The sequence below is a fragment of the Balaenoptera acutorostrata genome, chromosome 11, assembly GCF_949987535.1.
Source record: "Balaenoptera acutorostrata chromosome 11, mBalAcu1.1, whole genome shotgun sequence".
NCBI lineage: Eukaryota > Metazoa > Chordata > Mammalia > Artiodactyla > Balaenopteridae > Balaenoptera > Balaenoptera acutorostrata.
In genome coordinates this window covers 16326671-16338835 of record NC_080074.1, presented here as the reverse complement: position 1 = coordinate 16338835, position 12165 = coordinate 16326671, and the positions used below count along the sequence as shown (strand labels likewise).

Genomic DNA, 12165 nt, shown 5'->3' with positions numbered 1-12165 from the left:
GTTTGTAATATCACTGCAGGCCTGACTGTTCTCTATTCACTTATGATAAAAATACATCCCACACTCAGGGCTCTCTCTACAAAAAATCATTACCCTTGGTCATTCATATTCAGCTGGCCAAGGAAGGCTATTGGAACTCTATTTAAGACTCATCATGTGTTTATTTGATAAAGATCTAGATTTTTTTACACCCCCAAAATATTCAATTTAATTTGAATCAATACATCTAAACTCTTTCTCCTTTTATTAGCTTCTTTTTCCTGTGTGTAACTATTTTTCCACATCGGCTAATAAAAAATAGGCAAGCTTGTCCTGCACCACTATTCCTTACCAGTTTTCTGAGTGCAAGCGTAACAAGGACTGAAATGGCAGGAAGGGGTCAATGTTTCAGAAATTCACTTTTCAGATCCTCAACAGATAAATCATCAGCAAGAAAAAACAAAGGGCAATGTTAGGCCTGAGCCAACCACCCCGGAGAGTCTGAAACTGAGTGGCTGAGAATTGGCTCCACTCAGTAAATGAGAAGATGCTCTGTGGTGACTTAGGAAGGGAAAAATGCTTGTGTGATGGGTTAATGTTCCTTCTCCAAAGTGAAAAGAATTTTTAAAAAAATGAGTGGCGAAGCCACCTTTGCTGTTTCATTCGTTCATTTCCTCAGCCGGGCAGTGTTGGCTGAGACTGGCTGTGTGGCGTGCACCGTGTCAGGCAGTGGAGACTCAGAGGGATCCCGGTATGGGTCGTGCTGTGGAGGGGCTCCCAGTCTAGAGAGGGGCACTGAGAGCCTCTCAGCAGTGGGCGAAGGAAGAGCACAGCAGGAGTGTATCCCTGTCCTGTGTCCGGGGTCCTGGAACACTCTCTTGCATCTGCACGCTCCCTCCCAGAGGTCGAAATAGAGAGTCAGGTTGGGTGAACCAAAAGACCAAGAATCCTAGCTCTCCTGGACTTATCACTTAACCTCTCAGAGACTCAGTCCTCTCAGCTGTGAAATGGGAATTAACCCCTGCCTTCTTCCTGGGATGTTGCAAGATTCACTTGAGAGGGTGGCGGGCTGCTGTAGGGTACTGTGCACTCAGTCATCTGGTCGCTCAGATATTTAGTAACACCTACCATGTGCCATTACAACTGTTATTATGAATTTTCCATGAGATGCTTGTGCACAGATACAAATAGCCATTTGTTAGCTTAGATTCTGAAACAAAAACAAAACCAAAAAACAAAAAAATTCAGCATTTCTAGAAACTCCAATTTGCCTGTGTAAGAACCTTCTATTCCTTTTTCTCTCAAATTCTTTTGTAACCCTGTTGTCAGCTCAGGGTTTCCTTGACCTTGTGATCTAGGTAAGATCGATTTAACTCTTCCTCTCCTGCCAGCATCCCAGTTCCATTCCTATTTCAAGTCTCAAATCTGCCCCCAAGATTTCAGCAAGTCCCAGGGTGTTTGCATCCTCAGGGTCACCTTGACTTGGGACTCCTCTTTCTGCATATACCCCCTCTCTCCACACCTGTGCTATTCAGTACAGTAGCCTCTGGCCACACACAGTTGTTTAACTTAAACAAAATTAAAATTCAGTTCCTCAGTCACACTAGCCATACTTCAGATGCTCAGTAGCCACATGTAACTAGATGCTACCATATTGGACGGTGCAAATACAACATTTCCATCTCCACAGACAGTCCTGTTGGACAGCCCTGTTCTGTACCATCACGAGCTAGGGATGAAACTCAGGGTCCTCTTTGCTTTGCACAAGGCAGTCCACAGAAAGCATCCGTGTAGACTGAAGCGTCCTAGTAGACTGAAGTGTGCAGCGGTGGTTTACATCCCAAACACTGTCCCATGGAGCAGACGTCCCCACCTCCAAACGCGCCCTGGTGCTCCTCCTGCCAGTGCCCCACAGCTGGTCCCCGCCCTCTCTGCTCGGCTGCCTCTCCCGTCCTCCTCTGCCACCTCCTTCTGCTCCCTTCACTCTCCCTCTCCTTCCTTCTTGGGACAAGCTCCACCAAATTTCCTCTATTCTCTAGTCCTTGCTTCCTGCTGATATCTATGCCCACAAGTCTCGTTTAATCCAAATGGCTTTTCAGAATATTTTCCCAAATAATAAGTTTCCTCTCTAAGAAGAATTGCAGTGCCAGCTGCTTCCAAAATAGTCATTGAAAAAGGCATCCAAGGGTAAGCTGGGACGTAGTAAGAGAGTGGCATGGACTTATATACACTACCAAATGTAAAATAGATAGCTAGTGGGAAGCAGCCACGTAGCACAGGGAGATCAGCTTGGTGCTTTGTGACCACCTAGAGGGGTGGGTTAGGGAGGGTGGGAAGGAGGGAGACGCAAGAGGGAGGAGATATGGGGGTATATGTATATGTATAGCTGATTCACTTTGTTATAAAGCAGAAACTAACACACCATTGTAAAGCAATTATACTCCAATAAAGATGTTTAAAAAAAAAAAAAATCCGAACTTCGTCTTATCTTCAGTCCCAAAGCAAGGAGTTACTCTAATGGAAATAAAAGCACAAATGCAAAAGCTCTCTGCAGCTGCCTTGCCATCGATTTCAAGTGCACTGGAAATTGGGGTTCTCCTTCCAGCCACGGAGGACAGAAGGTACCTGCTGAGGGTTTTCTCATTGAGCTTGTTGAATTGAAATCCCAGACACATTTTCCCTTCCTGAGGGCTCCTAGCACGCTGCAGCTGCCATCTCTTTGAGAGAAAGGGACTAGTTCTGTAAAACCTTGGAGTGTAATTGTGGACAGTCTTCCTTTGAGCCGATCCGTCCAAATTTATGTTTCATCTCTGAACTTTTAACTCAGAGCAGGCAAAGTTCACTATTTCAGCTTCGGTTTTAGAGAAAAATTAGATTGGTGGTCGTCTTCCCAACTGGCTTGCAAGTGGGCTGAGGTGAAACAGACATCAGTGGTAAAGCTGTCCCCATGTCGCCTGGCTGGGATCCTGTTCTTGATAAAGTGGATGGCAGCGATTGCTTTGCTGCAAGTAAGATCTGAAATAAAAATCCCCTCTCCCAACACCGTGGCCAAGCTCCAAAAGCAGTGGCTTCCAGTAATGTTGTATTGACTTTGGGTCATGGAATTAATTTCGGAATTGCAGAGCATGCTGAGGCAGCTAGCTGAACTAACTTCTTGTGCCTGCTTTTGCTGTTGGCTGGGGTGATGAAATGTCACCCAACTTGGAGTCACTTAACTTTTCTGAGCTCCCATTTCCTTACCTTTAGATGGGAAGTATCCCATATTACTCTAGGGATAAAATGAGACAGTGCTTATGATAATGTTTTTTAAAACTGTAAAGCTCTCTATCAATGGAAGAAATCACTATTTTCTAAAATTGGCTCCATTCCGTTCTAACTCCTCTATCTCCTTACCATACTTTATTTTTCTTTATAGCACTTATCACTGTCTGAACTACTATATATATATGTTGTTACTAATATATATGTATAGTTATCTATATATGGTAGTATTATCTATATATTTTATTACATATAATATATAATTATTAATGCATATAACTAATAAATATGTAACATATATATTTTTTAGTTGCTTGTGTTTTGTCCGTCTCTTTCTCTAGAATGGAAGCTCCATGAGGACCTTTTTGTTCACTATGCATCCCTAGCCCCCAGAATAGTGCCTGGCACATAATAGATCTTCAGATATTTGAAGATTGAATGATTTATATTATTGCTGTTTGCTAAGAACACCATGAATTGTTTGACATATGGCAATTTGCTTAAGCCTTATGGTCACCATATGAAATTGGCATTGTATCTACTTTCCATTAGTCCATTTGCTGAGTAGGGATGAACTTGTTGAGGTACCAATGGAAACTGGTTGTATTTTCACTTACTTTAAAGAGCTGCCTTCAGAGTCCTCTGTCCGTCCTTCCTGCTCTGCCCTCTGACAGCATCGCAGGGCAATCCCACAGCATCAGACCGTGATCAGCCATCATATTAGTCTTGGCTGGATAATTAAAACTCATTCTCAGCTATGAAAAAGCCCAGTTCTGTCCAATTTAAAACTTCCATCTCACATGGAAGTCAGACCTCCCCCCACGATGCCTCCAAATTTGCTCTGTGAAAGGGAAGGGGGGACTCTTTCTCTCCTCTTTTGACTCCTCCAGGGTCGGGGGAGGGGGACAGTGGGGGAGGGTACCTAGAGGAAAGGCAACAGGAGTCTTTTTGACCAGCTGGTGCTCTCTGAAGGCTCCTCCCAGCTATCTGTGTCCTGTGCTGTGATCGTCATCCATACGCTCGGGGAAAGGGGTCCAGTGGTGGGTTTCGGGGGAGACCCCCTGGATCTCTGTCCACAATGGCTGAAGGGCTGTGCTCTCCAGCTGACCTCCCACTGCCCACCGCTCTTGCTTCTCCGCTGAGGATTCACCCTGTGGCTCTGGCCTGATGCTGGAGGGTTCTGACCAGCTCTCTGAATGCCTCGTGTTACACTTTTATTCTTAGAGAAGCCCAGAGGAGCCCCCACGAGTGTGACGGGTATGGAACAGGCCCACCTTGGTGATGTGCAAACAGAAAATGGCTTTGCTTTGTTCCTCAACCATGTTACGGCCAAACTCCCTTCCCTGACGCCTGATGGTTTTGTGGCAGGTTTAATAGCTTTTCGGTTATTGATTATAAAAACAAGCCTCAGCAGATGTAGAGAGTGGACTTGAGGACATGGGGAGGGGGAAGGGTAAGCTGGGACAAAGTGAGAGAGTGGCATGGACATATATACACTACCAAACGTAAAATAGATAGCTAGTGGGAAGCAGCCACATAGCACAGGGAGATCAGCTCGGTGCTTTGTGACCACCTAGAGGGATGAGATAGGGAGGGTGGGAGTGAGACGCAAGAGGGAGGAGATATGGGGATATATGTATATGTATAGCTGATTCACTTTGTTATACAGCAGAAACTAACACACCATTGTAAAGCAGTTATACTCCAATAAAGATGTTAAAACAAAAACCAAAAAACAAGCCTCTTTTCAATAATTTAGGTGCTCTTGTACACACTAAAGTCCAGTCCAGTGCTCTAGTTGAAACCTGCAGTCTCTCATCCATTTGAAAACTCCTCCCCTCCCCCCCAGCTCAGGACTGACCACGCGTGGCCTGGGGACCTGCAGTGGGGGAGGGGAGAGTGGTCTGACCTTCTGCTCTTCCCTGACCTTTCCTTCCTGCTACTGGTGCCTCCAGGCTTGTCAGGGTGAGAAAAAACACTTCCAAAATGATACCCCTAGTTCTCCAGCAAAAGCAGTGAAATAAATGTTTAGAGAGCCACAGAACTGTAAATTGGAACAAACACAAGGTAATATCAGAATTGGCCTACACATGACATCATACTCAGCTAAATTACCCAAGCTTATTACAGACAATTCTTTTTAACAGATATTAGAAGTGTCTAGCTATGTCTAATTATGAATGCAGCATTCACAGATGTTTAATAAAATTAATAAAAATAGCAAACACTTACATAGTGCTTTCTATTACCTGGCACTATTCTAAGCACTTGACATATGTCAACCTTGTCTAATCTCCCAAACAACTCTATGAGCTAGAAACTATTATCCCCATTTCATACATGGGTAAACTGAGTCCCAGAGAAGTTAGGTAATTTGCCCAAGGTCAAACAGCCAGTAAGTAGATGTGTGATTCAGAATGTGACCCTGAGAAGTCTGGCTCTAGAGTCCATGTACTTAACTGTCTCATTTACACAGAGCAACTTATTATGGGGGTACGGTCGGGTCGGTATGTGTAGAGGCAGGTTTTGTGTAAACAGTTGTCCTTTTGACTTTGGTGTTGTCATTAGCAGTCACCTGGACACCTCCATATGATCAAATTTGGGAGTGAAGTCTCGGCCTCTCTGTCTCTCGGAGTCAAGTGCGCTGGTCACTGCAGTGGAGAAATTTCCCCTCAGATCTTCCCCCCAGGGTGTTCCAGGCACTGGGAACCCCCCCACCAGTATTTCCCATTCTGCTTCCCCTCAACACTTGGGTTCACCCAAGTGAACCTTAGGTATGCATTTATTAGGTATGCATTTATCTCAGGAGATGGGAAATGGAGTCCTCTAGGGGAGGAGGCTGCAAAGGGGCATATGCATGTGAGAAACTGCAAAGCAAGATGGCACATGTGCCCCCTGAGCTATGAACACCCAGGATCGGAGGGATGCAGAGGAGGAAACTGCTGCCTCCTCGGGGTGGGGAGTGAGGGCAGCCTGAGAACCAGGTCAATCCCGGAGTACCTCTAGGTACCCAGTATTGCCTTCTCCGAACCTGCAGACTTGCGAGATCCATGGAAGCTGAAGCGAGTGTTTCAGTTTCACCAAATGCTTCTTTCTCCTGCTTTTCCACTGGTCTTTTGGAAACTAAGAACTCCACCTGCCCAGAGATGGAGCATTAGTGTGCTTAGCAAGAGCTAAGCTTTTTTCGGAAAGAAAAAGTGGACCTCAGATTTCTGAGCTAAGAGAATATCTCTAACTTACAAATTGGATTGCTTTCCATGCATTTGTAACAGGCATTCCGGTGGAGGATTAAAGGCAAAAGAATGTCTTCTTCCACAAACTTTTACTGAGGGTCCATCATGTGCAGTAGGCGAGGAGTTTCCAAGAATGCCAGGTTTTGGGCCCTGAATTTGAGGATCTATCACTCTTACTCTCTGTATTACCCTGGACAGGTCCCATTTCCCTCTCTGAACCTCAGTCCCTGCATCTATCACGTGGGGAAGTTAGTCTACAAAGGTGTGAGGATCTTTACCATATGAACTGGAAACACTTTTCAACAAGAAATCATAATGACAATAACACTGACTCTTTGCCAGGCACTGGGCCAAGCCCTTTGCACATATTACCTCATTTAATCCTCAGCCCTGTGAACTAGATGCCGTTTTTTGTTCCTGTTTAAAGATGAGATAGCTGATTCCAGGGCCACTGGAACCTTTCCTATGAGGTAAATCCTGGGTGGAAATCAAAAGGTGTATCAGTTAGGAATTGTATTGGGGCTGTGCGTAAAAGACGCCTTTCCTCGTTCCCAAACAATGGCTTAAATAAATTTGTGGTTTTACTTTTCTTCACATAGAATAAGTCTAAAAGAAGGTAACCTATGCTAGTATAACAGCTCTATAAGAGCATCAGGGACCTGGGCTCCTTCTCTCTCTGTGCTCTGCCATCCTTAGCAGATGGCTTCTAATCTCATGGTCCAAAGTGACTGCTGGACAACAAAGCCTGTATTCCAGGCAAGAAGTAGAAAACAGGGTGTAGGGAGAGAAAGGTCAAAACTCCAGCTGAGTCAGCTGTCTTTAGGAGCTTTCCCAGAGCCCTGCCCAGGGATTTTCCCTTTTGTCTCACTGTATGCCCTTGGCTGTCAGGGAGGCAGGAAAATGTAGTACATTGCCTCCTGGAATAAAAAATTAGAGTTTGGTTAGAAAGGGAAAGGGGCAGACAACTAGCCATTTTATCCACATAAGGGCATTTCAGAAATCCACGTATCCTTTTTCATTTAAAAAAATGAGATCTAATTGACATCTAACATCGTATTAGTTTTAGGTGTACAACATGGTGATTTGATGTATGTATGTACTGCAAAATGATCAACACAATAAATTTAGTTAACATCCATCACTACACAGAGTTACACATTTTGTTTTCTTGTGATGAGAACTTTTGAGATCTCTTCTCCTTACAACTTTCAATCATACGATACAGTATTGTTAACTATAGTCAGCATACTGTACCTGACAACCCAGGACTTATTTATCTTATAACTGGAAGTTTGTCCCTTTTGATCACCTTCACCCATTTCTTTCCATGTGTCCTTTTATGTGTCACGACTATAAAATGGAACCCAGGATCCTGAGAGAGTGCAGGGTGTACTCTCAAATGTGGAGCCCATGCGAGGAAACATAGGTGGCACCAAGTGACTAGCTTAGACTGTGTGGGGTAACGTGATTTATGGTCAAAGATTTGTTGAGCTTGTCAGGAAGAGGCTGATTCATGGATAGGCAACTAGACAGCTGTGACACAGTGCGACTTGAATACGTGGGGAGGCGCTTTATCCTCGCAAATACACCTCCCCCGAAGGCTTGCTGATATCTCAAAATCCTCAGTTCCTTTCGTTTAAGTCTGTGGAAATGCAACTACAAAAGAGCAGGATAATTCATTAATACTTACCAGTTACTAACACCTCAATGTAAATAAGTTTAATCTATTAAGGGGACTTAGAGATCTGTTGGTGAGACCTTCTCATTTTCCAGACAAGGACATTGAAAGTCAAAGAGATTGAGTGGGCTTCCCAAGGTCCGACATGTAGTGGCAGGGCTGGATCTGAGGGGAAGAGGGGAGACCAGTGGATGCCACCTGCTGGGCAGGGACCCCCCCTCCCCCCCCCCAGTAAGAGGTAGGGAGACAGGAGGAACGGAATCTGGGGCGGCAGATGTACTTGTATGAATTGAATTTATTTATATCCTGCCTTTTCCCCGTGAGGGCTTGAGGTACTTAGCCATTTGGGCTGTGGGTGTTGCTTCCTTGAATATGTGGCTCCTTCCTCCCCGCCGCCCCTGCTTGAGCACTGCAAGAAACAGACAGACAGACAACAGTGTTCTGGGGACCTGTGCTTCTGTCAGCCACGTATGCCTGGAACAGAGATAAGGCTAAAGGTTCCTCTCGTTTTACATGACTGCCCTCTTCCTCAAGAGCGCTCACAATCTGCCCTGACCCCAGGTCGCTTGCGCACCTGTGGAGGGGCACAGAGGGGGATAAAGGTACTCTTGAGGCATCTTTAGGATTCTTCAGGAATGGTCTTTTTTCAATTTGCAAAGGAAAAAAATTAAGCACATGGACAGCTTCCTTCTACTTTAAATTCTTGCATATGTTTTTCTTAACCCTTAGTATCTGCTGTGATGTCAGAATGCCTGATTTCACACCAGATTCCATATTTTGTTATTTCACACGTCTTTACTGATGTGCAGTGTAAAAGCTCAGAAATCAAATTGTGTGGGTTTGAATCCCAGCTCCACCATTTACCAGCTGTGTGAACTCAGGAGATTTCTTAATAGCTATGAGCCTCAATTTTCTCCTCTGTAAAATGGGGACATGGTACCAACCACCTGAGGACTGTTGAGATAATGACTGTTAAAAGGGCTGCCTTAGCACAGTGCCTGGTAAGTATAAACACTCAATGCACTTTAGCTATAATTATGATTTCAGTTTACCATCGCAACATTTCATGACTTAAATACATCCTGTTTTTAATATATCATCGCTAACATATGAATGTTTCAACCTTTCTAGCTGCTCTTCCTTCTGAGCAATTTTGAGAACAATTGTTCTAAAAATTTCCCGCATTGCACGCATGCTACCATCGCCACCCTCACCCTTTCGTATTATCATCTTCAGAATTATTCCATTTTTGACTTAACCTCTATCTTATGTAACTCACCACATTCTAGCTAAATGGGTGTATGATGACTGTCTATTCTCACAGTCACAGACATGACACATCATCCCATCATCCCAAGGACAATACTGGGCTCACATATGGATTTTTGGACTTCTTGGAATTGTTACCCACGGTACTTATCAGGGGGCAACAGATTGTTACCTTTCTAGCCATGGGGGTTTTCTCGGAATCCTTCATCAATCCGTATGCATAATTTGAAATTCCATTTCTGTCTCACTGCTCTAGCTGTAAATTTCTTGTAATTTTTAAAAATTTCTTTTGTGGAATTTCCTGTGGCACCTGCAGTGGGGTAGAACCCACCTCAACCTCCAGTGCCTGGCACCCAGTAGGTGTTACTCCTCCCAAAATTGTTAAATGGATAGAGTTATACCAGCATAGTAAAATTACTCTGGCAAACACCCATTTCAAGATGGTAGCATTGAGGTAAAGTGTTTAGGAAAACTTATTCATACTACCAGGCTTAATTATTTTTTCTTCTTTGAAAAAGGCTCAAGGTCTAGTGCCAATAAAGAAAGTGAGTACCCCACTTTCAGACTTAAAGTTGTGACAATTAGACTCCCTTTAACCTCTTTCCCTAGCCATTTCTCTCTCTTGTTCAAAAAATTGTTGTGTGTGTTTTTTAAGAGAAGGAACAAGTACTTGCCATTGTACTGAATTTATAATTTCTTGCTGTTTGAAAAGCCCCTTTTCTTTTTCCCACGCCCAAATGACCTCTGAAATAAGACCAGGAGCTCTTGTTTTAAAACTGTCTTAAGCATACTTGATTCTTTGTATACACGAGTTTGTCTCCCTCAGAGTGTGGGAGAATATCCACTTATTCCATGACACTGGAACTTCTTTTGGATCAGTTCTTGTTGGTGGCAAATCTTTGCCTACTGAGGGTGGATTGAATTTTTGGGAACAACCAAAAAAGCCTTTTTTCAGAGCGTCCCTGATGACTAAGTTTGGAGATCAAGCTGGATCAAGACCATACGACTTGGGGTCAAAATTAAACAAGGCCTCTCTGTAGAGTAATGAGGCCGAGTGGCTTTGCTATGTGGCTCTGAAGGTGTCTCTTGAGGTGACACCCACAGAGGATGCTGAGGGTTTCATGCACAGTCAGTGGACACTTGCTGGCTCCCTTGGGTGTCGGTGACAGTGATGACCAGGAGACAGTGGAACTGGATCCCTGCTGCTTCTACTCGCTGGCATTTGTGAATCCGAGCGGCCTGTATCACCCTAGACCCCAGTTCCTCATCTGTGAAATGGGGACCATCGTATTCTCCTCCAGTGCGATTTTTAGGATAAATTTAATACCGAGAGTAAAATACTTTGTCTAGTGCGTGGTGCCTACTGATGCCCGATGGGTGTCAGTTCCTCTTCTCACTCTTCCCCTTCCTTATCTTAAATGAGGCCTGTGGTTTGAAGATGCCATTTCAGGAAGGTTTGCCCCAAACTCACTCATGTTTCTTAAAAAACTACAACCACAAAATTACGTCAGGGTAGCCTGCGTGCTGAGTTTCCTTCCACCTGGAGCCATGTGTTTAATGGAGAGAAGAACGGACGGAAGAGATGAATAACCCGACCACCACCTAAAAAAGAATGCCAGCAGCCCCGGAGAGACTGGTTCCCCAGAGCTTCTCCGCGTCCCACCCCTGGCCCATGGAGACCCCAGCCCCGTCTGCCCAGGCTGAAAGAGCAGAGGGTGGGATTCCTGAGTAATTAAAGGGAATTTGGAAGGCTGGGATGTTGCGGAATGTTAGATCAGTAGCTAGAACAGCATGTGGTGTTCTTTAGGCAGGCTTCATTGAATCCATACAAAAAAAGAAAGAGGGGCTGCCTGCCGTCTGCCCATTTATCAAACAGTGAAGCTCAACTCTCACAGCTCCACAAAAGTGTTTGACTGTTTGCTGAGTCTTGCTCCAGAAATTAAAAGCTGAACAGCCTTAGCAGGGCTGAACCGACCCTGCATTTTGAGACTCAAACTAAATTGTGCTGGGCTTTCAGATTCAGGGACCAGCTGATTATTTGGTGAAAGGCAAGGAGAATAATTTGTAATTTGCAGCCCATAAGAAACACTTAAAAAAAAAAGCAAACTCCCTTCCCACAGGTTTTTGTTGCGGCTGGAAGGAGGAGGTGCTGTCTGCAACAGCTTTCTTTGCTCAGAGTGGGAAAAGTCTTGACCTCCAGTTGGGCAGAGAGCGATGTGGTGCGGCAGGGCCTCCACCCATCCCCCACCCCCAACTCCTAACAGGCTTCCTTTCCTCTTCGTGCTTTATTTGAAGTGACCTTTCTCTCTTTTTGGAGGAGGAGGAGAGGATTTGGCCATCAAATATTTTTAGGGAAAAAGTATTTTCACAAATGGAATGAAAGATTCTAACCCCGCAAATATATTGCTTGGGAGACCATAAGATAACCACAAAAGCCTGGAAACTGGGTTTTCTGAGAATCCTCTGAAGAGCCATCAAAGGATTGAAGGATACCTCTGTCGATGAAGAGAATGTGCTAGAAAAGGGTGATGCTCCTGGAAGACATCAAGGTGGGGGGCAGAGACGTATTAGCAGAGGGGCCCCTCCCTGGCAGCTGGTCCCTCTTCTCCACCCGTCCAGCCAATGAAATTCCACTGGGGTGGATCTCCTACCCTCCATCCTCCTCCTCCTCCTGGCTGACAAAGCTCTAGGTGCACTCCCTAACTCCTTTGACCCTGCTGTAAGCCTGGAAGATAGGTTGAAAAA

General features: G+C 44.7%; 1 protein-coding gene across 3 annotated transcripts in view; it reads left to right on the top strand.

Moving 5' to 3' along the window:
* The window catches only part of RFX4 (regulatory factor X4), a 167041-nt gene that overhangs the window by 73841 nt on the left and 81035 nt on the right, over positions 1-12165 (top strand). The window lies entirely within an intron of this gene.